At 49.9% G+C, this 27,070-nt stretch overlaps 1 protein-coding gene across 6 annotated transcripts in view; it reads left to right on the top strand.

Annotated features, from left to right (window-relative positions):
- ARL15 (ADP ribosylation factor like GTPase 15) overlaps positions 1-27,070 on the top strand; it is a 272,573-nt gene that overhangs the window by 244,444 nt on the left and 1,059 nt on the right. The window lies entirely within an intron of this gene.

Raw genomic sequence — 27,070 nt, forward strand, 5'->3', positions numbered from 1 at the left:
TCAGGAATGGTTTGATTGCTTTAGATAATCTCCATCTTCTGGAGAGTATCAGCTTGAGAAATGCAGAAAAAATGTGTGCTGGTTAGGTTGGTTTGGAGTTTGGTGTTGGGTTTCTTTCATTACCTGCCAATACTCTCTTGTCTCTGTGTGCCTCTGACTCAGGTCATTATATTGCTGTAAATGTTTAAATGGTCTGTTACTGGTCTGCCGCCAGGCACTAATCAAAATGTATTCACCTTCTCATCAGACTGTATTATTTGTTTCATTTTTCTGTCTAGGCAGGTTTTGGTTCCACAGGATTCTTCCAGTCACAGTCACAATAGACTGCTAATAGGCTTTAGTATCCTGTCGTTGCTCCATGCCATGCAGCAGTCTTAGCTATGCTTTGAGCAGCTGTACCTGTAGCAAGTACATAGCACTGGGACTCCTGATGCAGCTCTGACTGAGGGGAAATTGGACACAATTCTTAGGGTGTATTGATGGTTTCTTATATCTAAATTTGCTCACAAGAATAAGATACACATTGGCCAACAAAACATCCTTTGTGTACAACTGGCATTGCTCCCTTCCATATGCCTTGGGTTTGCCTGTTCGGACATCTGGAAGGGAACATCAAATAAGCACTTTGTGTGGTGGTATCAGAGTGGTGGAAGGCAGTTGAGAGGTGTGGGTGGGAAAGAACACTGACTTTACAACCTGTGTAATTCAGCACACTAATATATACTGAGTCAGAGATCAATTACAAAGTCCTAAATTTACCCTAACCTCAAGTTAGGGCAGGCTACTGCTTCCCACTGAGTACTTGGCCTAAGGAGGCAGGTTATCCTTGCCTTCAGAGGGAACCAGCCCCCCACTTGTTCTGCTGCTGTTACCTGCCTGGCAGTCACAGGGCTGGCTGTGTTAGCAGACTGGGGGCCTGGATGTGCTCACTCTCTGTAGCTGCTGGGTGCTGAGCACTAAGCCCACGTTTTCCAAGGGGAGACATCTCACAGCTCCTCACCAGCTTACCTGCCTCATGCCCCTCCTGGGGCCACGAGGTGTGCCAGAGCCCGTTTGAAAGTGGCGCTATTTTAAGCAGCTTCGGGAGACACTCTCTGTGCAGAAATGACAACGTTCCTGAGCTTCTGGGAGGCAGAGACTCAGAAAAGAGCAAGTCTGAGCTGGTGTCAGTTTCTAAAAAGAAGTGTTGTTTTTCTTCTGGCTAGCCATTACCTGGCTGAGCTTATTTCCACATACTTGGGATAGAGGTGGGTGGGGAGGATTGGAAAAAGTTGCTTGCAAGTCAGAAGCGAAGTATTTACTCACCTGAGTGGGACTGCTCACAATTGGTAATCAAACACTCGATGAAACAATGTGCCAGTTTGAGGATCTTAATCTCCACTTTCAAGTTTCCATCTGTAACACTGGAAAAATAGTACTCATTTAGCTCAGGGGGTGTGTGGCATTTCCCTCACTGGTGCCTCTAACACCACGTGCACAAAAGCGTCCTAGGGTCCTACAGGGGTCTGGGGTCTCTACTGTGACTCGTATCAATATTGAACCATAGAATCACAGAATCAGCCAGGGTGGGAAGGGAGCACAAGGAGCAGACAGTTCCAACCCCCTGCCATGCCCAGGGACACCCTACCCTAGAGCAGGCTGCGCACAGCCTCAGCCAGCCTGGCCTCAAACACCTCCAGCCATGGGGCCTCAACCACCTCCCTGGGCAACCCATTCCAGCCTCTCACCACTCTCATGATCGACAACTTCCTCCTCACCTCCAGCCTCATGCTCCCCACATCCAGCTTTGCTCCACGTATATGCCCTTAAAATGGAGGAAAGCAGTGCTGCAGCAAATGAACCAGATTTGTCGAGCTCATAGTGCCCAGAGATAGGGGGAAAATCCAATATCTGAATTTTAATTCTATTGAAGACATGTTTTGAATGTGCTACCATCTCTAATTATAGGGCATGATTCTAGGTGTGCTGAGAGCTGAACAGCAGAACTTGTAATTGCGTATGAGGATGGTAAATGTTACCATATTGTTTTGTTAGCCATGCTCCCAGGGAATGTCATGATGATTTGTAATTGGCAGTGTTATTGTTGAACTGGCATGAATAATAAAGTGACTTGCAGCTTGTAGTGGCATTCTGGAATGAGCGTGGATCACAAGAACTCTGCTCATACTGCAGTTTGTTCAGATCAAAGATGAGTCCAAAGGACAGGGGGAAGTACAGAAATCTTTCAGCACCCAATACCAACTGCAAAGCAGTTGGGTTTTTGGGGGGTGGTTGTGGTGGTGTTCGGGAGGGTGAGGAGGAGGTTGTGGAGTTTGGTTGGTTTATTTTTTAACCTCTAGACTGTGTCCAGTATATGGGCTTCATGCAGGGAGAACTTTCAGCTTACGTATGAAATGAATGGCAAGCACTGGAGACAAACAAGGAGCTATAGTGGAAGGTGAAGTTCTCATAGCATGATGCCACATATCAGCTCTTGCCATTTCCAATAACCAAAATAATCTGAAACTGAAAATTAGCTGGGCTTGCTGCTCTTAGCTCTGTCCTTCCCTTCACACGTTCCTAATGGAGCACATCTGCCCTTTGCTGCCCCTGTTTGCCCTTTCTTTACCAGTTCCTACCTTCTGAGGCTCTCTTTTGAGCTGAGTTAGGGGAAAGAGAAAATGCCAGTGAACACCCAACTGAGTAGTCCTCTTAGCTCTTTTAACTTCCTCTTCTGCTGACCAGACTTGATGTCATTTTGGTGTGTGTCCCTAACTGGTCACCATACATGAGTGGAGAGCTTCAGCAGGACAGGTGTAGGACATCACTCACCTTTGTTCATGAGTCAGATGGACACTTCTACTGCTACAGTGAAGTTTGAGTAGCAGACAGTAGCAAATACAACTCATGGCCACTGAACACAAAGACAATTTGCCCTGCTTGTGCCAGTCAAAGCAGAGAAGGTAATCCTTTCCCCCTGGAGTAAACTGTGACTGCTGCAGATATGCCAGATTCTCATCCTTCATCCTAGCTGCAACTGGATATTTGATTGTCACTAGGAGCCAGAGGTGGGCTGGCAGCTCTCCAAGTGAAAGCTCTACCCTGCACATGTATGTGAGGCAAGTTCAGGCAGAACTTTGCAGCATCTTTGACTTTGAACTTAAATCAGGATGGAACTTGGCTTTCTGGGGAAGCCTGATCAAGGAGTTGGGCTTACTTGTGCACCTGCAATATACCAATACTCTGCATACAATTCAGTTGCTGTAATTGGCAGCAGCAATCTCTAAGATGTTGAAACTCCTGACAATTAATTGTCACACAGTTACCTGTGGGGCACTGCTGCAGCTCTGAAAGGTGGAACACTCCTGAAGGTGAGGAAGAGCAGTCACACCAGTGCTGTCAAATGTGCCACTTCTGTGTGTCTGTAAGGCAGGTTCAAGAGCACAGGGGTCTCTGTGCCCAGCTGGCAGTCCTAGCAGCCTGCCTAACTGCTTTCTTGGCATTGCAGTCTCTGCTTTTCTCTCTAATACTAAATAGGGTCAATAAGTTGCTTGGGTCTGTCAGATCAGGTTCTGCTCTTAGTAGTGATATTGATGAACTGCAACTCTGCAGGTGTTATGGGAGAGTTCTGCTACCCCAGCTCCAGCTCCACTGCTGTTTCTAGGGTCAGGCCCAGGGGGATGACCCTCTGTTAATTTTTCCAAGGGACTGATTTCTTGTCTGCAGTTGTGTGGTTGCAGAAATTGTATTTATACTAGCCCAATTGATTTGTTGTCTGGATTTTGTGGGTTCCTAATAGCAAATGTGTTCTAATACATTTTTTAATTAGTTGGTGAAAATTGAATTATTCACTTGAGATTGTATTTTGTGAAGCAGATGAAATCAGGACAGGAATAGTATAGGACTAATTACTGAAGAAGATATTAATAAGCTGTCTGAGGACCACATTAAACTGTAGATGTGTGACATGGGAAATAAAACTTCCCTCTCTGTATCTTTAACTCCAGAACAGTTAAACTGTACCTAAATCACTTGCCTTGTAGGTCCTTAAGTGTAAGCTGCAGGTGAGCATTCCAGCAAACTGTAGTTCAAGATTTATTTGATGTCCATCTAACAGAGATCTAAGCAACCAAGTAGCTTATAGAGCTGACAGTCTCTTTTGTACTATGGGAGAGGTCATAGAACACAGAATTGTCAGGGATGGAAGGGACCTCAAGGATCATCTGCTCAGGACACACCTTGATGGCTGTGTCCAGTTCTGGGCTCCTCCATTGCAGAGAGATGCTGATGTGCTGGAAAGTGTTTGGAGAAGAGCAGCAAGGCTGGGGAGGGGCCTGGAGCACAGCCCTGTGAGGAGAGGCTGAGGGAGCTGGGGGTGTGCAGCCTGCAGCAGAGCAGGCTCAGGGCAGAGCTCATTGCTGCCTGCAGCTGCCTGCAGGGAGGCTGTAGCCAGGTGGGCTTGGGCTCTGCTGCCAGGCAGCCAGCACCAGAAGAAGGGGACACAGCCTCAAGTTGTGCCAGGGTAGGTCTAGGCTGGATGTGAGGAGGAAGTTGTTGTCAGAGAGAGTGATTGGCACTGGAATGGGCTGCCCAGGGAGGTGGTGGAGTGGCCGTGCCTGGAGGTGTTGAAGCCAAGCCTGGCTGGGGCACTTAGTGCCATGGTCTGGTTGCTTGGCCAGGGCTGGGTGCTAGGTTGGGTTGAGTGAGCTTGGAGGATTCTTCCAACCTGCTTCATTCTGTGACCTAGCTTCAATCTCCCTGACATGCACATGGACTCCTCACACTAGATCAGGTTGCTCAGAGCCACATCCAGCCTGGCCTTAGGAACTTCCAGGGATGGGGCTTCTACCACCTCTCTGGGCAACCTGTTCCCGTGATATTCAATGATGGCAAACCTTTTATTGCAAAAACTGACACTGGATTTTAGTTTGGGCATCACCACCTTGTTGATGGCCATTGTTTTCACTCAGTTTTTCTTGCTGTCTGTCTGTGCAGCTGTGTGTTGTTCTTGGTTTAGAGGATCACCTGAGAGCAGACAATGTACTTTGCACAGGCCTTGCGCAGGAGGAATGGCAGCACACACACTGACTAGTTAGAATCCAAGTTCTGTTAAGCAGAAAGCACCTGCTGTCCTCTAGGACAGTCACATAAGCAGCACTCAGGTATTACCCATCTTGCTAAACCAGGCACAGAGAATCTAAAGTGCTTTCTGAACTCAGAACTCTTGCGCTGGAAAGCCAGCGAGCTGAGCAGCTCCCAGGTGGACTTGGAAGCATCCAACTCAAATATGAAGAGGAGAATTAGCTTCCAAAATAAATTAGTAGGAGCAGACATCTGTAGTAGACAAAGCCAAATAGGTTTTCCTCCTTCTGCTTTTATATCATCAGATGATGGAACTTACTTAGTTTATACTGAAAACGTTGGAATGTGATAGTTGAGCAGAGTTGTCACACCTGTGTTATCCTTTCCTGGTCGTCTAGACATTCCAGCCTCTGTTCATTCCTGTGGATCTGAATCCATCACCTGTGCTTAATGCTTGTCTGTTGAAAAAAGCAAACCCTCCTCCCAGTGGTGTGTCAGCTACAAGCTCTCCAGACTGCAGACAGGCGCTGCAGCTCTCTCTAGTTATGCGAGATGCGTTGGTGTCGAGATGGAGAGATTGCTTCCAAGGGACCAGGTGTTCGTTCTCCGAGGCTGCTTTTTTTCCTGCAGACCCACCCAGGCATCTCCTGCTGCTTGCAGCTGCCTGGGAGCGAGGAAGCCTGTGTTTGCAGCTGTGGCACTGAGGCCTCTCCAGCGTGTCTGCCAAGGATGCCATCTCTGTTGTGAAGATGCTGTGCTGGTGTGGCCTCTCTGCTGCGGTGCAGCTTGCTGCAGCCAACGCGGTTCCTTCTGCCGAAAGTGCATCTCACTCTGCCTTCCCAGAGATGCATATTCCGCACCTGAGGCTCGAATGCCACAGCTCACTCCTCTTCTCCATGCCTCACTCATCTGTCAGCTTTCCAAGGCTCAATTGTACTCGAGAGAGTACAGTGCACGTCAGGCGTGTGAGGAGAGCTGTCTCAGTCAGGCTCACCTCATCAGGAAAATTCCCTTCTTCTTTTCCTCTCCCCCTCTTTCACCTGAAGTGACTCTTCAGAAGCCATCCAGTCCCTCTCTAGCAAAGTGCTCTGTTGTTGGATCCCAATCACTTACGAATGGCTCCATGAAAGATCAGACCTGTTGTTCTTCGTGAGACACTTCTAGGCCAAACCCAATCTCAGGAGCCAGAAAGGAGCCATGGCTCTAACTTTTCTTGTGTCCTTCACTGGACCATGGCACTCCAGGCATGGCCTCCACTTCTGCACACAAACTTTCTTCTTCAGGAAGGTGGCCTAGACCATGGCCCCAAAATACATTAAAGCTATCAAGAGTACAGAAAGGGATTCCTTTTTCTTCTGCTTGATGTCTCTTTACTGATTTTTCTCCCCGCAGCACTGCTCAGGCCACACCTTGATGGCTGTGTCCAGTTCTGGGCTCCTCAATTCAAGAGAGATGTTGAGGTGCTGGAAGGTGTCCAGAGCAGGGCAGCAAGGGTGGAGAGGGGCCTGGAGCAGAGCCCTGTGAGGAGAGGCTGAGGGAGCTGGGGGGGTGCAGACTGCAGCAGAGGAGGCTCAGGGCAGAGCTCATTGCTGCCTGCAGCTCCCTGCAGGGAGGCTGTAGCCAGGTGGGGCTGGGCTCTGCTGCCAGGCAGCCAGGAACAGAAGAAGGGGACACAGCCTGAAGCTGTGCCAGGGCAGGTCTAGGCTGGATGTGAGGAGGAAGTTGTTGTCAGAGAGAGTGATTGGCACTGGAATGGGCTGCCCAGGGAAGTGGTGGAGTGGCCATGGCTGGAGGTGTTGAAGCCAAGCCTGGCTGGGGCACTTAGTGCCATGGTCTGGTTGATTGGGCAGGGCTGGGTGCTAGGTTGGGCTGGATGAGACTGGAGCTCTCTTCCAACCTGGCTGACTGTGGCTCTCTGTCTGAGTTGTGAGTGTACAGGCTGGCTTAGCAGATCAGTGTAATCTCAAATAGGGTTTCATGGCTTTATCTTCACGTACTGTATCTACAAACATAGACAAAGCCAGAAGGGAATGATCCTAATGTTTTAACTGGCATGATAAGAGTCACAAAGTTCATGTCTGCTGATGGCTAATGAAGAATGGGTGTGCAGCTCCTGCCAGCAGCCTTCTGCCGTTCGTGTGTTTGCCTGAGACAGGCACAGCCACTCTCTCCCCTCCCCAGGGAGCCAGGGTCCGCTCGCACCGTCGGTTTCCCCGAGCTGTCTTTAATCTGACCCAGCTGCTGGCGTTTATTTTTTCTGGTAGATCCTGCTGATGTATTTTAACTCTTATCAAGGCAGCAAGTGAACCATTTTTGTTTTCTGAGCCCAGTGCCACTGCTCTGTCTTGCTCTCCCTGCGCGCCGTCCGCTCCCCGGCGCGCCCGGCACCGAGCGCCGCCCGTCCGCGGGTCCTGCCTGCTCTCGGCCAGCGCCAGGCTGCGGCTCTGCCAGCCGGGCCGGGGCTGCTGCCTGCTGCAGGCTGCCGCGGCTGCCGTGGCGGATCGGGCGTTTTCCGAAGCAGGATGTTCTGCTGCTCGCAGCTCCCCAAAGCCACTTCGTGCGGCTGCTCTCTTCCCGCCTGCCTCTGCACTGCCTGTGGTCTGCCTGACATGACGATGACGCTGCCGTTCCTATTAATCTGTCTGCAGCTGTGCCTGTAAAACAGCATGGCTGGTGGCACTGCTCGCTGGGCTGAGTAAACTGCCGTGCAGAGTGCGGAGACGTGCTTGTGCTGAGGCTCAGCCTCTGATGCTTCTCCAGAGCAGTTTTGCAGCAGGCAGCGCTGCATCCTTTCCAGCCTCTGCAGCAGTGTATAAAACACTCTGTTGTACTGACCTGAAAAAAACAATATATTGTTAATGTTTCATTTTGTAATGAGGCAATTTCTGTTTTGAGAGGAGAGTGGGAAATAATCCATTAGTGAGGTTGCAGATTGTAGCTGTTACCAAGCAGGCATCTTTTGGTTGAAGTTACTAGAACCACAGAATCAGGCAGGGTTGGAAGGGACCACAAGGAGCAGCCAGTTCCAACCCCCTGCCATGCCCAGGGACACCCTACCCTAGAGCAGGCTGCACAGAGCCTCAGCCAGCCTGGACTCAAACACCTCCAGCCATGGGGCCTCAACCACCTCCCTGGGCAACCCATTCCAGCCTCTCACCACTCTCATGCTCAACTTCCTCCTCACCTCCAGCCTCACTCTCCCCACCTCCAGCTTTGCTCCATCCCCCCCACTCCTGCCACTCCCTCACAGCCTCAGAAGTCCCTCCCCAGCTTTTTTGTAGCCCCCTTCAGATGCTGGAAGGCCACAAGAAGGTCCCCTGGGAGCCTCCTCTGCTCCAGCCTGCACAGCCCCAACTCTTTCAGTCTGTGCTCACAGCAGAGCTGCTGCAGCCTCTGAGCATCCTCTGCTCTGGACACGCTGCAGCATCTCCACAGCCCTCTTGTCCCAGGGCCTCCAGAACTGGATGCAGGACTCCAGGTGGGGTCTCACCAGAGCAGAGTAAAGGGGCAGAATCCCCTCCCTGGCCCTGCTGGCCACACTGCTGCTGCTGCAGCCCAGGCTCTGGTTGCTCTCTAGGCTGCAAGTGCACACTGCTGGCTCCTGCTGAGCTTCTCCTCCAGCAGCACCCCCAAGTCCCTCTCCTCAGAGCTGCTCTCCAGCCACTCACTGCCCAGCCTGGATTGGTGCTTGGCATTGCCTCGACCCAGCTGCAGGACCTTGCCCTTGGTCTTGTTGCACCTCCTGAGCTTGGCCTGTGCCCACCTCTGCAGCCTGCCCAGGTCCCTCTGGATGGATCCCTGCCCTGCAGCCTGGCTGCTGCACCACACAGCTTGGTGTGGGCAGCAAACTTGCTAAGGGTACTGAAGCACCTGTGAATTATTAGCAGTGTGCTGTTGTTACACTGCTTCTTTATAAACCAGTAGAACCATCTTGGAGTTTGTGGGAGCAGGTATTAAATGTTACTTTGCAAGTTCTAGTCTGTTAAGTAACCCTGGTGTGGTCTCTCTTTCTGTATTGGCAGGACCATGCAAAGCATTCAGTTAAAAAGTGGGAGGGGGTGGGGTGGAGGGTGAGGGTAGTGCTGTTGTACGTTCACCTCGATGGCTGCCTTGCAGCATTAGTTCTTTTTCTCAAACCTGAACTGCTGTAAAGTTAAAACTGAGTCCCTGAAGTGGAGACCCAGGAGTTACTCTGCTGCTAGTTACCCTCTTCTAGTGCCACCCCCTGCCTGAAAGGCATAATGAAATAATGACAATGCTAAATCCAGGTGGAAGTGTCAGGTGTAAAACCACACTGAAGTGCTACTTCCAGGCTACTTAAAAATAGGAACTCAGATCTGTTCTTGGTGCTTGTGGTTAAACTGTGTTCTGTTTGCTTCTTTGCTGTCTTGGTACTACCTTGGAGCTGGGTAGGCTGTGGTGGAATAGTGCTGCATAGAATCATAGAGTCAAGCAGGTTGGAAGAGAGCTCCAAGCTCATCCAGCCCAACCTAGCACCCAGCCCTGCCCAATCAACCAGACCATGGCACTAAGTGCCCCAGCCAGGCTTGGCTGCAACACCTCCAGCCACGGCCACTCCACCACCTCCCTGGGCAGCCCATTCCAGTGCCAATCACTCTCTCTGCCAGCAACTTCCTCTTGACACCCAGATCCTACATCATATATCTTGGGCATGGAAATGGCAGAAGAGCTTCATCGTATGAGACCTTCCAGTTACTGCTGTACAAAAGACTGTTTGATCTTGATGAGTTTCTTACTCAAGCACCACTGACCTCATAAGATACTGATCTCATCCTGAACCTATGCTTTATGAGAGATATCTTTCCTCCCCATTTTCAGTTTCAATAGTTAACTTCTATCAGGTTTTAAAATACTGCATTAAGAGAATCAATTTCATGGTGAAGTGCATTGGTGAAGTGCATCTGGTCAAACAAGTCATTTAAACAGTGCCTTACTGGTGTGTAGCAGACCTTTTTACAGGTTACTGACTGTTACAAGCCTGTGCTTCAGACAGGATAATTCCTTGATTCTCCACCTGAGACCGGGACTTAAACTCATTGACTTTATATACAGAAGCTTTCCTGGGCTAGCATGGAGTACTTAGCTAACATCTTTTTAACTTTAATCATATTTCATAGAATCACAGAATCAACCAGGTTGGAGGAGATCTCCAGGCTCAGCCAGCCCAACCTAGCACCCAGCCCTGGCCAACCAACCAGACCATGGCACTAAGTGGCCCAGCCAGGCTTGGCTTCAACACCTCCAGGCACAGCTACTCCACCACCTCCCTGGGCAGCCCATTCCAATGCCAATCACTCTCTCTGACAGCAACTTCCTCCTAACATCCAGCCTAGACCTGCCCTGGCACAGCTTGAGACTGTGTCCCCTTGTTCTGCTGCTGGCTGCCTGGCAGCAGAGCCCAACCCCACCTGGCTACAGCCTCCCTGCAGGCAGCTGCAGGCAGCAATGAGCTCTGCCCTGAGCCTCCTCTGCTGCAGGCTGCACACCCCCAGCTCCCTCAGCCTCTCCTCACAGGGCTCTGCTCCAGGCCCCTCCCCAGCCTTGCTGCCCTGCTCTCAACACCTTCCAGCACCTCAGCATCTCTCTTGAACTGAGAAGCCAGAACTGGACACAGCACTGCAGGGGTGGCCTGAGCAGTGCTGAGCACAGGGGCAGAAGAACCTCCCTTGTCCTGCTGCCCACACTGCTCCTGAGCCAGCCCAGGATGCCATTGGCTCTGCTGCCCACGTGGGCACTGCTGCCTCCTCTTCAGCTCCTCTCTCCCAGCACCCTCAGCTCCCTCTCTGCCTGGCTGCTCTCAGCCACTCTGTCCCCAGCCTGTAGTGCTGCTTGGGGTTGTTGTGGCCAAAGTGCAGAACCCTGCCCTTGGCCTTGTTCAATCTCATCCCCTTGGCCTCTGCCCACCCATCCAGCCTGGCCAGGTCCCTCTGCAGGACTCTCCTATTCTCCAACAGATCTGCTCCTAGCTTGGTAAAGCTAAGACTGCATTTCCAGGCCAGAGGGACGGAGCTGCCCATCAGCTTGCAGAACCTGGTTTCGTCTCACTGCTGGAAGCACATGACAAATACCTGATTTGATTTCCATTCATTTTTTCAAGTTTTGAGAACTGGGGCATCATCAGGACAGAATCTTCCTGCCTTCGTATGCCTCTTTTGTGAATTCCTTGTCTCTTAGTGACACATTTTTCAAGGTGTTGTACCAAAGCAAGCCTCAGTGTGCTGGCACAGATAGCAGTAGTGTTATTATGGAGCCTCTTCTAAGCATCTTTGCTGTATCAGTATCCCTCTTCAAGGAATCCCTGAGTTTTATAGGTGGTATTTATCTGCTATCTGCTCTAGAGTACGGAATTCCTTTGGAAAGGACTGTGGAGTTTTGGGATGTAGAAGTCTTTTGTGAGGAGGTTGATAAGGTGCCTAAGGTATCAGTCGTCCTTTCTCTTGTTCTGCACCTGCACCTTTCCGCCTGCTGCCCATTAGTTCACCTTTTCCATGAAGTACAGGCCGTGCTAGTGCAGGGCACGTGCTGTCTTGCTGCTGTCAGTAAAGAATACTCACTGCTTTTCGCTTGGCCTATTTTTTACTACAAGACTTCTCAGGCAAGTAGAACTCCCAGATGCAACCTACAGTCATGGAAGAAATAAGGCTGGATGCTGGAGAACCAGACTGTAGCTAATTACCTTTAAGTTCCTATAAGCAAAAATCCATGCAGTTCTTCAGCACATCATCACATTCACCCAACTCCTGACAAGCCTTCTGCTCATCTCTGCCTTTTCCAGCACCACTGCTGCAGACTTCTGTGTTTGGTCACAAATACTGCTTTGCAGTACTGGAAATAGTTAGGTGACCTGGCTTAAAACATCCTGTTTCAGTGTGGAGTGCATTTTTTCCCTGTATCTTGGATTGTTCATGCTCTCTCCATCATTTTAGAGGCAGTGGTTGTGGCCATTGGAGGTGATTGTCTATCTCAGACACAGGGGAGGGGTGAACATTGCAGAGATAGGCCATAGAATGGCAACAATGGATAAGTTAATATCATTTTGTTGGAGCACCAAGAGCTTTATGCCTAGAAGCACAGCTTGTTCTTCCCCCTTGCTGGCTTCTGCTGCTTGAGCTGCGCCTGCTGCTATCTCCCCTCTCTGCTGCTGCTTTTGCTGCTTCGTGGCCACTTGACCCTTTCCCCATCTTCCTTAAGGTTATTATATTTTTTCTCTAGTTATTTATTTCTCTTCATACAGTTAAACTGTAAAAAACACAATTTCATCTTTCCCTGACTTAAAAAAAAGCCACTGTGTTGTGATGAGTTTATTCCACTGGGGGAGGGATCCACTCTAACCCGGGACAGTGGTGCCTTGATTTTGCACGTGGGAGTTGTCCATACCTGTGTACAGGACCGTGCCTGATTTGAGCTGTGTGAATTTTCTCTTGATGTCCTTGTGCTTTCTGAAGGAATCTGGAAGCTGGGAGAGCCCTTGCTCCAGCAAGGTCCTAGTCACAGTGCTCACAGGGGCTCTGCCATAGTTCTAGGAGGAGAGTTATTACGTATCAGGAAACAGACATGAGTCTGGAGTGCCTGGACACCTTCAGTGAGTTTGGAAGCGCTGGCACTTCAGAGAGCTCGACCTAGAAAACCTGAAGCACAGATCTGACTCCTCTAACTGGGGCGAGGAGGAAACCTTAGGCACAGCTCCTGCAGAAGTCCCTGGCGCTGGCGGAACTGAGCCCGTGCCATAGTCTGTGGCATTCCAGCAGCCAGGAGCTGAAGCCGTTGATGCCAGGCTCTTTAGGAGCACTCTGCTTCAGAAACAGTCTATGTAAACTTTTCCCAAACTGCTGCCATCAGTCAGGGCCCAGAAGAGAGACTCCATTCATACACTGCACTGCAGCTGGTGCACAACAAGTGACTGCTGCATGATGTTAGCAGCTGAGGGAGCTGGGGGTGTGCAGCCTGCAGCAGAGCAGGCTCAGGGCAGAGCTCATTGCTGCCTGCAGCTGCCTGCAGGGAGGCTGTAGCCAGGTGGGGTTGGGCTCTGCTGCCAGGCAGCCAGCAACGGAACAAGGGGACACAGTCTCAAGCTGTGCCAGGGCAGGTCTAGGCTGGATGTGAGGAGGAAGTTGTTGTCAGAGAGAGTGATTGGCACTGGAATGGGCTGCCCAGGGAGGTGGTGGAGTGGCCGTGCCTGGAGGTGTTGAAGCCAAGCCTGGCTGGGGCACTTAGTGCCATGGTCTGGTTGGTTGGGCAGGGCTGGGTGCTAGGTTGGGCTAGCTGAGCCTGGAGCTCTCTTCCAACCTGCTTAACTCTGTGATTCTGTGATCATCTCTGCATAAGAGCACACATCTTGTAGAACCACAGTTACCTCTGGAAAAAGGGCTTTGGTTTTGTGTTCATTGTGGCTCTTGGCCCGGAATGGTTTCTGCAGTGTAAGTGTGGGGAACCAGCCATGAGCCCCTTCAAATCACCCTCCTCTGGTGCTGTCACAGGAGTACATGTCCATGCAGTGCGCTGGTGCTTCGCAGACATGGGCACGCTGTGCAGATGTTGTTTGTTCAAGTGATAGATCTATGTACGTGTCCAAGCAAATGCAGATGAATCATCACATATGCACCTCTCCAGAAAGCACTGCTTCACTGCTCTCTGCACAGAAAACACCTTGCAGGAGCAATGTCATAATAAGGAGTGCTCTTGGGATCTTACTATTCTAAAGGTTACTTTGGCATCCATCTTCACAGGTGAAAACTCAGCACTTGTGTACCTCTTGTATGCCTCTGCTATGAGGACAGGCTACAAGAGTTGGGGTTCTGCAGCCTGGAGGAGAGGCAGCTTCCAGGAGACCTTGGAGTGGCCTTCCAGGATCTGAAGGGGACTACAAGAAGGCTGGGGAGGGACTATTGACAAGGTCTGGTAATGACAGGAGGAGGAGGAATGGCTTTGAACTGGCAGAGGGGAAATTGAAACTGGATGTTAGGAAGAAGTTGTTTGCAGTGAGGGTGGTGAGACACTGGCACAGGTTGAGGATGGTGAGACACTGGCACACAGCCTCAGCCAGCCTGGCCTTAAACACCTCAAGCCATGGGGCCTCAACCACCTCCCTGGGCAACCCATTCCAGCCTCTCACCATGCTCATGCTCTACAACTTCCTCCTCACCTCCGGCCTGACTCTCCCCACCTCCAGATTTGCTCCACTCCCCCCTGTCCTGTTGCTTCAAATCCTGGCAGGCCACAAGAAGGTCACCTGGGAGCCTCCTCTGCTCCAGCCTGCACAGCCCCAACTCTTTCAGTCTGTGCTCACAGCAAAGCTGCTGCAGCCTCTCAGCATCCTCCTGGCCCTGCTCTGGACACAATCATAGAATCATAGAATCAACCAGGTTGGAAGAGACCTCCAAGCTCAGCCAGTCCAACCTAGCACCAAGCCCTATCCAGTCAACCAGACCATGGCACTAAGTGCCTCATCCAGGCTTTGCTTCAACACCTCTAGGGACGGTGCCTCCACCACCTCCCTGGGCAGCCCATTCCAATGCCAATCACTCTCTCTGTGAAGAACTTCCTCCTAACATCCAGCCTAGACCTGCCCTGGCACAACTTGAGACTGTGTCCCCTTGTTCTGGTGCTGGTTACCTGGGAGAAGAGGCCAACCCCCACCTGGCTACAATGTCCCTTCAGGTAGTTGTAGACAGCAGTGAGGTCACCCCTGAGCCTCCTCTTCTCCAGGCTAAACAATCCCAGCTCCCTCAGCCTCTCATCACAGGGTTTGTGTTCCAGGCCTGTCACCCTTCTCTGGACACCTTCCAGCACCTCAACATCTCTCTTGAGTTGAGGGGCCCAATCCAGCATCTCCACATCCCTTCTGTCCCAGGGGCTCCAGAGCTGGATGCAGTACTCCAGGTGGGGTCTCAGCAGAGCACAGCAGAGGAGCAGAATCCCCTCCCTGGCCCTGCTGGCCACACTGCTGCTGCTGCAGCCCAGGCTCTGCTTGGCTTTCTGGGCTGCAAGTGCACACTGCTGGCTCCTGCTGAGCTTCTCCTCCAGCAGCACCCCCAAGTCCCTCTCCTCAGAGCTGCTCTCCAGCCACTCACTGCCCAGCCTGGATTGGTGCTTGGCATTGCCTCGACCCAGCTGCAGGACCTTGCCCTTGATCTTGTTGCACCTCCTGAGCTTGGCCTGTGCCCACCTCTGCAGCCTGCCCAGGTCCCTCTGGATGGATCCCTGCCCTGCAGCCTGGCTGCTGCAGCACACAGCTTGGTGTGGGCAGCAAACTTGCTGAGGCTGCACTCAGTGCCTCTGTCCATGGCACCCGCAGAGATGCTGAACAGGACTGGTCCCAGGACTGGTCCCTGAGGGACTCCACTTGTCCCTGGCCTCCACTTGGCCATGGAGCCATTGACAGCCACTCTTTGGGTGAGGCCATCTAACCAGTTCTGTATCCACCCAGTGCTGCACCCATCAAACCCATGTGTCACCAGCCTGGAGACCAGGATGTGGTGCAGGACAGTGCCAAAGGCCTTGCTCAGCTCCAGCTCAATGCCATCAGCTGCTCTCCCCTCATCTATGAGTGTTGTGCCCTGTTCCTAGAAGGCCACCAGGTTGTCAGGCAGGATATGCCCTTGGTGCAGCCATGCTGATATTTTCCAAATAGCTGCCTTTAACCAGGGCTAGTTTCCAGCATTACTCTTTAAGGTATTGTATTCTGTCACTTTTGAGTGCTAATGTGTAACTCAGACTGCAACCCCAAGTGCTGCAGAAAACACTTTGGAAAGGAAGCAGCAGGAGCTGTAACACACAGGGTTAGTTGCAGTCTTTTAGAGGCACGTATGATGTTGCATGTCAACTTTGGAATAAAGAATGAAGCTGTAGATGGCAGAGGAAGAAGTTTCCCTGTGCTTTCAGAGCACACGTGCAGGTGTGCTGCTGCACTTGCCTCTCGGGAGGAATGCTGCTGTGCTCGCTCTGGGCTTGAATGCTTTGAGCCCTCGTCCTGTTTGTCCAGCCTGGCTCTGGCTGTATGAATCCTCACCACCAAGTCTGATCTCTACACAGATATGCTGTTGTCTTTCTCAATGTTATGTCTGTATTTTCCAGTTGTAGAAACATGCTTATGTAAACAGAACGTGCTGGGTAAGTGAGTCATGGAAGGCAAAGTGTAAGTGTATGGCTGTGCACCTGCCTGCTTCCTACTGCTTGCACCAAAGACGTGGAACATGCCATCGGATGTTGTTGTATGGAAAGGACCTGCACTGATTGGATAGGGCTGGGTGATACATTGGGCTGGATGAGCTTGGAGATCTCTTCCAGCCTCATTGATTCTATTCTATTCCTATTCTGTTCTATTTCTGTTCTATTCCTATTCTACTCTGCTCTGTTCTGCTCTGGCTGGATGTTAGGAGGAAGTTGTCAGCAGAGAGAGTGATTGGCATTGGAATGGGCTGCCCAGGGAGGTGGTGGAGTGGCTGTGCCTGGAGGTGTTGAAGCCAAGCCTGGCTGGGGCACTTAGTGCCATGGTCTGGTTGGTTGGGCAGGGCTGGGTGCTAGGTTGTGCTGGATGAGCTTGGAGGTTTCCTCCAACCTGTTTGATTCTATGATTCTATGCTCCCATTCTATTCAACTCCTACTCTACTCTATTTAAACTCTACTGTTACCTGGTAAGGTTGGTCTAGAGGATCCTTGAAGTCCCTTCCCACTCGGCCTTCATGTGATTTTTCAGCACCAGATAGGTGCTGGTGGCTGCCCAAAGGCTCTCTTAGCTTCCATCCACATGCACAGATTTCAGTAGCACTTTTGCACTCTCAGCAGTTTTCTGTCATCTCTCCTCCATCTGATTTTTCCCAGACCCTTTATAACTTGGCCATAAGTACTCCTATAAAAGTAGTTACCCATTTAAGAAGCCCTCCACTGCCTCCACCTTTATAGAGGATGTAATATTTTCCATGGCACAGTTAGCATACTTCCATATTGCTCTTCAAGCTCACAGCTCATCCTCTTTCCTCTCATTCCACACTTGCCTGTGCCTTCCTGCTGGAACAAGTGTGCCTGTGCCTGTCTGCAGTGTCCTGCTCTTTCACTCAGGATAGTTAGGGTTGGAAGAGACCTCACAGATCACCAAGTCCAACCCTTTACCACAGAGCTCAAGGCCAGACCATGGCACCAAGTGCCACGTCCAGTCCTGCCTTGAACAGCTCCAGGGACGGCGACTCCACCACCTCCCCGGGCAGCCCATTCCAGTGTCCAATGACTCTCTCAGGGAAGAACTTTCTCCTCACCTCCAGTCTAAATCTCCCCTGGCACAGCCTGAGGCTGTGTCCTCTTGTTCTGGCGCTGGCCACCTGAGAGAAGAGAGCAACCTCCTCCTGGCCACAACCTCCCCTCAGGTAGTTGCAGACAGCAATAAGGTCACCCCTGAGCCTCCTCTTCTCCAGGCTAACCAATCCCAGCTCCCTCAGCCTCTCCTCGTAGGGCTGTGCTCAAGGCCTCTCCCCAGCCTCGTTGCCCTTCTCTGGACACGCTCAAGCATCTCAATGTCCCTCCTAAACTGGGGGGCCCAGAACTGAACACAGTACTCAAGGTGTGGTCTAACCAGTGCAGAGTACAGGGGCAGAATGACCTCCCTGCTCCTGCTGACCACACCATTCCTGATGCAGGCCAGGATGCCATTGGCTCTCTTGGCCACCTGGGCACACTGCTGGCTCATGTTCAGGTGGGTATCAATCAGCACCCCCAGATCCCTCTCTGTCTGGCTGCTCTCCAGCCACTCTGACCCCAGCCTGTATCTCTGCATGGGGTTGTTGTGGCCAAAGTGCAGCAGTAAGCAGTGCAGGCTCTTCTTGCCCTTCTTTTTTGCACTGATACATTTATAAAAGTGTTTTTTGTTATCCTTCACAGAGGTGGCAGCCTAAGTTCTAGCTGGGCCTTAGCCTCTCTCATTCTTCTCCTGCATAATCTGGCTACCTCCTTAAACACGTCAGGAGAAGCCTTCCCCTCCTTCCAGAGGTGATACACCCTCTTTTTTCCCCCAATTCCTTCAGGAGCTGTTTGCTCATCCAGGCTGGTCGCCTTCCCTGCCGGCTCATCTTTGGGCACATGGGAACTGCCAGCTCCTGAGCCTTCAAGAGCTCCTGTTTAAAGTAGGTCCAACCATCCTGGACCCCCTTGTTTTTAAGGACTGCTGCCCAGCAGTCTTTCAGCAGTCACATACAGTCTGTAAAGCTCCACCTTTTGTGACTGCTGGAGATACAAAGGATCATAGAATCAGTCAGGGTTGGAAGGGAGCACAAGGAGCAGCCAGTTCCAAGCCCCTGCCATGCCCAGGGACACCCTACCCTAGAGCAGGCTGCACACAGCCTCAGCCAGCCTGGCCTCAAACACCTCCAGCCATGGGGCCTCAACCACCTCCCTGGGCAGGACCATCCAGGCTCTCACCAAAGAGCAGTGTATGTGTTTCTCAGAGCACTGTGTAGCTTGCTGTGTGTGCCAGTGGCTGTATTCTTCTCTCTAAGTACCTAGGAGCTGATATCATAGAGTGGTTTGGGTTGGAAGGGACCTTAAACATCATGCAGTTCCAAGCCCTTTGCCATGGACAGTGACACCTTCCACTTGAACAGCCTGCTTGAGGCCCTGTCCAACCTGTCCTTGAGCTCTTCCAGGGAGGGGGCATCCACAGGGGGCAACCTGTTCCAGTACCTGACCAGCCTCACTGGGATGGATCTCTTCCCAATATCAACTCTCAGCCTCCCCTCCTCCTGTTTAAAGCTATTTCCCCTCATACTATCACTGCAGGCCCTTGTAAAAAGTCCCTCCCCAGATTTCTTACAGGCCCACTGTGGTGGAGGGGTTTCTCTTATTCCTCCTCTGTTAAGGGGAGGTGAGAAATTAATTTGAGGCAGTATTAATTTTTTATAAAATTATTTATTAAAATTAATATTTACAAATTTGCACCACTCCCAACCACTATGAAATCAGGTTCTTTATGTGCAAGATTATGAAAACAGTTGGGATATATTTACAGGGATTTGATTATTAAATGGAAATATCAAATTATCAACAAGTATAGACAGAGAGAAAGATTCCCTTAGGCTTAATGCCTCTTAACAACTGTACTGCTTGCCCAGCAAGGGCTGAAACTGTGTCTGCTCTTCAGACAGAGGTAACTTATATTACAAAGGAATTAAAGCTTGCTTAGATGTGTTGCTCTTAGGTATTAATTATTAATCACCCTCCTGGGATTCTGTCACAGCAGTGCCCAGTGTTCGGGTCTTGGTGAAGCTGGAAGCTGTCCTGGCTTGCAGAGGGATGAGAAGTGTTCCCAGTCTCTGGGGTAAACAGGATTTCTCTGACCTTCTCTCCTGGGGTGAAATGGTCTCTGCCTCGGTGCTGCTGCTTCTGGATGCCATGTCCAGGGATGATCAGCTGGCAGGGTTTCCTGGTGCAGGAGAAGGATTTGTCCGTGCAGCTTTTAGCTTCTGACAGTTGTCTCACAGCTGGCAGGCTGTGTTTGTAGGTTAGCAGACAGTCTGAAGGTCTGCTGGGCCTGGATCTTTCCAGACTTACAGAACAGCTGGCAAGCAGTGTTCTGGGCTGCAGGGTCTATGCCGGGCTGCAGGGAGACTTGAGCTCCATAGATAAATGCAGGATAGCAGCCAGTGTGTACAGCTGCTCTAGGCTTAGGCAGGGGCTCTCAGCTCCCCATATGTGTACCAAATGCAGGCGTGCAGGCGCTCTGCTGCTCAAAGGGTACGCAGGCAGCTGAACTGTGCCTTGAGATCAATGCAAGAGGGCTGAGCCTCAGTAATGTCTGCAAGTGAGTAAGGGCCTGACTCTGTATCTAGGCCATGCAAGCAAGTCAGGGCAGCAGGGTGCTGCTATGTGGATCAGAGAGCTGAGTCTGAACCTCTAAGTCTGAACACTCTGAACACATGTGGTGCTCTTTTGCACCTCTCTGTATAGACTTTGAGCTGAGATTCGTGGCTCATTTGGACATTTAAAGTGACCAATCAGGTTGGCAGTAAGCCAAAACTTTACCTTAATAGGCAGTAGCTGTTTGCCTGGACCCTCCCAATAGGGGATCACCTGGGCAGACCCCAGGGGTACACGGGCTGGGCATGTGTGTGTTACACAACCTGTTTACTGCCATGGGTCCTGGCAGAGAAAACATGTCCAGGCATGTAGAGGCATAGAGAGGCCTGAGTTTTGGGGCTGTAGCCTCTCCACCACACCCCCTTTGGATACTGTTGAAGAGACCTCCTGCAAACCTAAGCACAGAGCTCAGTGAGCAGTGTTACAGCAATGTTTTGTTAGAAACCAGTTCCAAACCATTATAAAACTGGAAAGCTGCGTGAACCAGCAGTACTGCTTTGTGGAGCATTCACTAACAGCAGGCTGACCTGTCTGGAGAAAATGGGTGCCCTATCATCACACAGGAGTGCTGAAGAGGAAGGTGTTGGGCTGTACTTTCTTTTCACCTCAGACTTTGGATTCACCTGAATGTCAGCTGCCAGTGAAGTATTTAAGTTCAAAGAGCGAGAGCTTGAGAGCATTGCTATGGGTAGTAGTGTTGCTTAACTTCAGCTGCCATCCTGGGGACAGCCCTGAGCACAGGTGGCTGCAGACTGCAGGCTATCACCGTCCATTCATAGGGTTTGTGCTCCATGCCCCTCAACAGATTTGTTGCCCTTCTCTGAACACACTTCACTATCTCAACATCTCTCTTGAAATGAGGTGTCCAGTTCTGAGCTCCTCCATTCAAGAGAGATGTTGAGGTGCTGGAAGGTGTTGAGAGAAGGGCAGCAAGGCTGGGGAGGGGCCTGGAGCAGAGCCCTGTGAGGAGAGGCTGAGGGAGCTGGGGGTATGCAGCCTGCAGAAGAGGAGGCTCAGGGCAGAGCTCATTGCTGCCTGCAGCTGCCTGCAGGGAGGCTGTAGCCAGGTGGGGTTGGGCTCTGCTGCCAGGCAGCCAGCAGCAGAACAGCCTGAAGCTGTGCCAGGGCAGGTCTAGGCTGGATGTTAGGAGGAAGCTGTTGGCATTGGAATGGGCTGCCCAGGGAGGTGGTGGAGTGGCCGTGACTGGAGGTGTTGAAGCCAAGCCTGGCTGGGGCACTTAATGCCGTGGTTGGTTGCTTGGCCAGGGCTGGGTGCTAGGTTGAACTGAATGAGCTTGGAGCTCTCTTCCAACCTGCTTGATTATATGATTCTTCCTACCATGTGCAGCTCATTCATTCCCCTCCCAGCCAGGTATGAGGTTATTCCATCTGGAGTCAGTAAATATTGAGGTATAGGAGGAATGCTTGTGAGGCATAGGTGCACTGCAAAGGTCCTTCTAGATGAGGTTGCTGTTGTGAGGAAGCACATGAGCTGGCACCCATGCAGTGTCTTTTCAGAGGGCTGTAAACTGCAGGAAACTTCTGCTGGCAGTTCTGAATATTGGTTCACCCATTCTGGTTGGGCAAGAGCTCCATTTTAGGTCACAGAGGTTTCTAAGAGGCTTCTAGGGAAAATAGCATGAAAGTAAACTTATTTCTAGCAGTAGTCAGAGCTAGTTAAGATTAAGTGGCTACCGACCCATTCCACCCACTCAAATCACTGCACCCACAACAGGGCCAGCACAACAGCACGTGTGGGACACCGAGAGGCTGTGCAGTTAGCAGCCCAGCACTAGCGTCAACTGGAGAGGATTTCAATTGGCTTCCTAGCATCGGTGATGATTTAAGCAATGGCTTCCACTCTGTGGTCAGTAGGTCAACATTTGTGGTTTCTATTTAATTTGCCAGAATTTCCTTTCTTTTGTTTTCTGTTTTCCATTTTTAGGGATGACTTCTTTTACCTCTCATACCATCTTTGTCCTCGTTGTAACTGTTAAAAGCTTTTTTTGTCTCCTTTAAAGTCTACGGCAGCAGTATAAATAAAACTACAAACCTCTAATTATGGTGGGTTTTTTCTATGACACCTGCAAGCATTTTACCTTTTTAGCTACACAGTTAATTTTCTCATTTTATGTGGCTTCCCTTTTTAAATTTCAATGCTATGTGATGGACTTTTGACTTTTCTTTTCTCCAAGAGACTGAATTTGTGCATGCTTTGGTCCCCATTTGTGGAAGAATTTCTTGCCAGTCGAGGACATAAAGTCACAAACATGGGTAACTGGCGCTGAGAACGTCCTTGGTTCCCAGCGGGGCCAGGAAACCGAGATGTAAACAACTGAGCACCCCGCACACAGCAGAGACTAGATAACTAAGGGGGCTGGAGTGGGTGGTCTGGAAGGCTGACCCTTAGAATGTTGTGATAAGTTAACCTATGTGCACATTACATGTAACCTTTCAATTATCACCTGTAACCAATCTCAAGCTGAGCACGCCTCTTGCTAGAACGCATTTAAGTCACTGTATCATGGAAATAAAGTGGATTTGACCATCTAACCATGTTGGTGAACAAAGAGTCATCTTCCCATAGCGCTCCACCGAACGTGTTTCACAACACCCATTAAAGGGAGCTCATCTGTTGCTCACACACTGGGCAATCAGAGCTGTCTCTCTGTCCTGCATCTTCCAAACAGCTGCTCCAAAAGGCAGATATTTTGTACGTCTGAGGCGGTAACCTGAGCATCACAGCTCCATGGAACTCTGACAGTGTGAATATGGGAAACCATAGCCTTCCCATTATTGCTGCATTTCTTTTGTCAATACAGAGCTAGGGTAGCTGAACGAGGAATTTCTTGTGGTTAATGCACAGATTTGGCAGATTAGGTAACTTTGGCTTAATTTAGTGACCCCTTTATGAAAGCACTTGCTTAGTTCTCTAGAAGTCCTTGGGAGCTTTAGCGTAGTGGAGACACAGACATGACTACAGTCCCTGGTTAGACAGAATATACAGGTGGTGCTACACAGCAATTTCCCAGTGAAACAGTTCCTTCAAGCAGCACTGGTTGAAAACAGACTTTACCCGTGGTGCTCCCCGGGTAAAACCTGGTAACACAGGTGACTGCCTGAACTTTGGGGTTGCTTGCAGCAGAAGCCTTTTTGTATTGGTGGTATTTGGCATTGGCATTTTGAGTCTGAGTGGAAATTAATACTTTCAATCTAGGTGTTTGTTTGGTTTTTTCCATACTCAATGTCAGAAATTATATTCCTGAACTATGGTACCTATAAATCTGACACTGGTGTGTGTTGTGCCTGGCTAGAGGAGGTAGTAGTAATAGGACATACAAAAGCTTTCAGCAGGGCCTAGTTACTCAGCTTAAGGAATTGGGTAGCATCAGTTCGGTGCTGCTGTGCTAATTTACACCAGCTGAGACTTTGGGAACCAATATTTTTATGGTGTCTGGACTTCTCTAGCATGCAGGGCAAGCAACATTGGATAACCAAATGCTGAGTGTTACTGTGCCAGTTAGAGTGTGACTTGGAAGGTGGAGTGTGGGAAGAGTGGGAATAATTGCAAGCCTGCATTGTTAAGATGTTTCAAACTTCAGAATGTGGCATAAATACAATGTCAGCTCCTCTATAAAACAAGCCCCCTGTGTGGAGTCAAGACCCACAGGGATGTCCTGAAAGTAGTAGTAAAGTTATCTTTGAGTGATGTGGATGTAATCAATTGCATTTACTTCTGAGGTTGTAGCTCAAAGTTGTGAATCCCAAAGCAAAACCTTAGGAATGCAAAGCCAGTATTTAAATGCACTTCTGATGTGTCAGACATCTGAAGCACCTTTGAGTCTTTACATTTTGCTTTGGCATCCATGAAAGGACAGAAAGCTTTTCACCATCTATGCAAGAGGGGAAGACAAAAGAACTTCTCTTAGGAGCTTGCCCCTTTTGTGCTAGGGTGATTGAAGGGAGCTGTAAAGTGGTCAGTACTGATTATCTGGTTTGGCAGGAGCTGCCTAGGTGAGCAAGTGTTCAGAAAACCTTTCTTTCCGTTGGATATCTGGAGATTGGTGTGGTGAGGAAACCTGGTAGAGAGCGAGGTGGAACGATGGTCCTCAGGGCAGAAAGCAACTTGAGAAAGGAAAGCGGATGCAGAGCTGAGAGCATCCCAGTGGAAAGCTCACTGTGTAAACAGCACTAGGCACTGACCGCCTCAGCCTGCGTCGCTGCGGTTTGTGAACAAACAGGGCTCCTTTTTACGTCTGCAAACTCACTTCTTTTCAGAGCTGACATCGTCCGAGATAAAGGGGGGAACAGTTATCAGTAATTGGAAAACTCTCGTGTCTGCAGACTTCTTCCTGGGAGTTTCAAAGTCATAGAGCCTGGCTGGAAAGCTCTGGGCTTGAGCAGACTCCATTGTGGTGTGAAATTTAAATGAGGATGCACAAGGAACTTGCCACAGGGTGTCCCTTGGGCTGTGGAAAGTCACTCCTCTGCCACTTCTGGTTTAGTTATTTGTTATTTGTAAGCTAATTAGTGTTAGTTCTCTTACTTGTAGTAGGGCAAGAGATCTGGCAAAATTGCTTCAGTGTTTGGTTGGTTGGTTTTGTTTGCTTGGGTTTTTTCCCTGCAGGGATAAACAAAATGTCTGTTACTTGTGTGAATATCAGAAGCCGTCCTCTCAGGAGGACTTCCTATTTTAAAAGCCACTGCCTAGCAATTGCTTTTGCTTTAATTCCAGCATTCATCCAGGACCCCTTTTACACTTTGTACTGTTCTGTAGGTGTGGGAAATGCTGGCAGCACAGTGATGGTTTTACTGCATTTTGATTACACGCCCAGAAATGTTGGGGGGTGTGGGGGGGTGGGGGGGGGTGTGGTAATTGTAATCAATGTTTGGTATCCAGATAAGCAGTTTGGTTGCATAGTTCGTTTCCATAGGTCAGGGAAATACAATTTCTATCCTGGCATCTTCAGCCACTGAAACACAGCTTAAAGTAATTGTGATTTTCTTGTCTAGAAGCTACCTTGGTAAGCAGTGTCATCTGCCCACAATGCACGCAGCTGAGTGGTAGTTTGCTCGACTGGCATCATTCCCTCGTGCATGTGCTTCTAGACGTTTAATGCTGCCCAAACCGAGTCCTCTCCTTACAGTGTGATGAACTAACTTTCCCTAATACCTTTTCATGTGGCATACTCTTAGTTGAAGAGGCTATGCGAATAGGGTTGCAGGAGGACTTGGATGCGCTTCAGGGTCTGATGGCAATAGTCTTCCAGTAGAGGGGGTGTGGTGGACACCCTCTGCGCTGCTGGTCTGAAGCATCTCAAATTACTCAGCCATATTTGTCAGCTTAACACTAGCAGGCTGGTCAGCCAGCTACGCTGACACCTTGTTTGTTATGCTTCTGTGCAGCTTGGACTTCCTTCTCTTGTTTATCAGGCCGGGAGTCTGTGACTGAAACAGGCAGGGAGCTTTCTGGCTCTGTCTCTCCACTGCTGTGATCAGTGCCGTTAATTCTGCATGTTAAATGAGTTTGAATTCAACTTGTTGCCACTTCAGCTGCTGGAGACATTACAGCATGTCCCTTACAGAGATCTGTGTGTAGGTTCTGCTCAAGTATAACCATGCTGACAGGTCAGATATGGATATGGCACTGAGACAGCACCGGTGGAAGAGCAGGTGTGCTGCGGTTCCAGGACTGGTTGTTGGAGCCCTCTTTTACACCTCAGCTTGGGTGCTTTCCCAGGTTTGGTGGAGAGCAAGTGAGGTTCATTTTCTTAAGTTTACAGGTTGTTACTGGTACAATTCTGCTTTGCTGGACTAGGTTTTTAAAGGTTTCACCTGTATCTTAGCTAAGTCAGCAGAGCTTCCTGTCTCACAAACACCACTTTTTGTCCTGGTGTGTGTTACTAAACAACTCTGTTTGAAAGTCTTCCTAAAAGCATATAAAGCCTCTCCTGCCACGCTGTCAACTCTGATTTACATGTGTTGGTACAGCTACAGCCAGTTTCTTGTGTTGGAACACATGTCTAGATCAACAGAACTCTTGTACAGGTGCTGCTGGAGCTGCACAGAGATGCTGCCACTTGTTTGGGCTCTGAAAGCCTTTTTTTCCTTACCTCCCCTGCACACGGAGCCTGTTGCCTGCCGGGAGCCTCTACTGCCCATTGCTATACAGATAGCTGTTCTTCTTGTCACGCCTGCTTGTGACGCAGCCTGTGATAAAGACTTTGGGGCACCAGTTATGAGGAAGAAGAGTGTGCAAACTAAGACAGGACTATTTCTGATAGTGTGTTGAGAACAGCAAGTACTATGGGATGTAAAAACAGAGTGTGCATTTTCACAAGCCTAACATGTAGAATTTTGGATTAAACACTGCTGGATCAAGTACTATCAGAGAGGAAGATTCTGATGAAAACCAAACATTCTGATGAAAAACAAATCCTATGAGGAGAGGCTGAGGGAATTGGGGTTGTTTAGCCTGGAGAAGAGAAGGTTCAGGGATGATTTTATTACTGTCTACAACTACCTGAAGGGACATTGTAGCCAGCTGGGGGGTGGCCTCTTCTCCCAGGCAACCAGCAATAGAACAAGGGCACACAGTCTCAAGTTGTGCCGGGGTAGGTCTAGGCTGGATGTTAGGAGGAAGATCTTCACAGAGAGAGAGATTGGCATTGGAATGGGCTGCCCAGGGAGGTGGTGGAGGCACCATCCCTAGAGGTGTTCAAGCAAAGCCTGGCTGAGGCACTTAGTGCCATGGTCTAGTTGACTAGATGGGGCTGGGTGCTAGGTTGGACTGGATGATCTTGGAGGTCTCTTCCAACCTGGTTGATTCAATGATTCTATGATTCTAATCTGCAGAGTGCTGTCATCTTCTAAGAGGCACCAAAATTGTTAGGGTATTGTACTTCATGTTTTGAAGTGCTAAATGGAAACATTTCCTTTTGTCAGTTTCACCATGGGTCTGTTTCTGCCTTAACACCTGGTGAGTAAGAAGCGACAGTGGTGACTAGTCCTTCCAAGGAGTTATTTTGTCAAAGTTTATAATCAGACAAGCGGCTCTGTAGTGCATCCTGCTCTTGTGCTTTCTTGCTTGCAGAAGAGAAAGTGGAATTAGTGGAATGAGAAGGTTTCCTCTTGGATTTTGAGTGCCA

Source organism: Pogoniulus pusillus, chromosome Z (assembly GCF_015220805.1).
Source record: "Pogoniulus pusillus isolate bPogPus1 chromosome Z, bPogPus1.pri, whole genome shotgun sequence".
In the NCBI taxonomy this organism is placed as follows: domain Eukaryota; kingdom Metazoa; phylum Chordata; class Aves; order Piciformes; family Lybiidae; genus Pogoniulus; species Pogoniulus pusillus.